This window comes from Carlito syrichta, unplaced genomic scaffold, assembly GCF_000164805.1.
Source record: "Carlito syrichta isolate Samal-C Ts95f unplaced genomic scaffold, Tarsius_syrichta-2.0.1 Scaffold303572, whole genome shotgun sequence".
NCBI classification, from domain to species: Eukaryota; Metazoa; Chordata; class Mammalia; order Primates; family Tarsiidae; genus Carlito; species Carlito syrichta.
This window is the reverse complement of record NW_007247668.1, coordinates 600,145-601,833: the sequence shown is the minus strand read 5'-3', so window position 1 is coordinate 601,833 and position 1,689 is coordinate 600,145. Positions and strand designations below refer to the sequence as shown.

Here is a 1,689-nt window from a genome sequence, read left to right as displayed (position 1 = left end):
CCCGGGCGCCGCCGCGCGCCAGGCCGCTCTCACTCTGGGGGTCTCGCCCGTGCTCCGCAAGTCTCACCACGGTGTGGGGGTGGGTGCCGTCGCGCCGGCTCCGACCCGAGCCACCCCCGATCGGAAAGTGCTGGAAAGAAACCGACCTGGCATTTCCTGGGCAGAACCTGACTGGAGGCGATGAGTCACTTCTTAAAAAATGCCAAGGCAACTGAGGCACCGCGGAATGGCTTCGAAAAACCAGCACCCCACGGTTGGCTCTCTGCTTTGTGGGGAGAGTTGTTCATGGAAGCAGTCTCTTTACCATCGTTGCCTTTAGGGCTAGTGATCAGACCTGCAGGTGGCCTTTATTCTCATTAGCGTGGCCAAGTTTTAGCAATATTTAAATCGATGCATTACTTAAAATAAGTAAACCTGGGTGACTGCATTTAGGACATTTAACTAGGGGTAGGTCCAAACAGCCAAAGTGGAGGTGAACACTTGGCAAAAGCTCTAGGACCCTTGGGAATACAGAAGCTTTTGGAACTTGTGCACCATAGTTTACCAGAGTCATTTGCAGAGTCCTATTTCTTTACTGCTTGTATACATTTCTTTTAAATTAAGGAAAGTGCCTCAGAATTCTTAGGAAAATATCTAAGCCCACTTGGTATAAAATTTCAACGGTAGAGTGAACTTTCGAGTTGCTGAGATCTAATTAGACTGTAAGCCTCTTGAGAGCAAGGATAAGAATGTTTTATTTCCTGCAGCATCAAACAGTATTTGACTCACAGCACGTAAAGAATAGGCAATAAAAGTTTCAGATACCTTGAAAAGTTTAATTCAATACCTTGAGTTTGACTAGAGCTTGACTTCTTGAAGATACTGCCTATTTTGCAAGGAAATAACTTCTCCATGAATCCCCAAATCTAAAAATTCTTAGAAGATTAGAATCTAAGTGTCATATACATTTTTATTAAGGATAAAGAAAAAAAGAGGTTGACTATGAGAAATAAAGAAGGTAGTTATCAAGGTAGTCTTTGCTAGTAGGAAGTAGATTTTTGCTGCCTATCCTTGAAGTGAGAAGTAATTTAATGTGTTGATACAGTCTAGGGTTTGGCAAACTTTTTGAGTAAAGTGCTAGAGAGTAAATATGTAGGCTTTGCAGTTCATATGGCTGGTCTCTTTAGCAAATACTCGGTTCTACTGTTATAGCTTGAAAGCAGCTAAAGACAATACCTGAAGGAATGGTGTGGTTGGGTTTCACTTTATTTACAGACATTGAAATTTGAAGTTCATTTAATTACCACCAATAACAAAATATTCTTCTCTTTTTTCTAGGCATTATAAAATGTAAAAAGCATTCTTAGCTTGGAGGAGGAGGGGGAAACATAAAAACAGGACAGGTGAGGGGAGTGGATTGTCCTGCTGTTAGTAGTTTGCTGCTCTTGCTGACCCTGTGCTAGAGTCTGGAAAGGAAGCTTTTGAAAGGATTAATGGGCCATATTCTCTGTGTGCCTACATTATACCCTGAGAGTTAAGTTGAATATCCTTAAGAATAGCATTAACTGGCCGAGCTTGGTGGCTCAGCCTGTAATTTCAGCGCTTTGGGATGCCGAGGTGAGTGGATTGCCTGAGCCCGCAGGTTTGAGACCCGCCCGGGCAACTTGGCAAGACCTCATCTCTACAATAAATCAAAAAGTAGCCGGGCGT

General features: G+C 43.2%; 1 protein-coding gene across 4 annotated transcripts in view; it reads left to right on the top strand.

Annotated features, from left to right (window-relative positions):
- Positions 1-1,689, top strand: part of CAP2 (cyclase associated actin cytoskeleton regulatory protein 2) — a 147,102-nt gene that overhangs the window by 860 nt on the left and 144,553 nt on the right. The gene's annotated exons all lie outside the window — the stretch shown is intronic.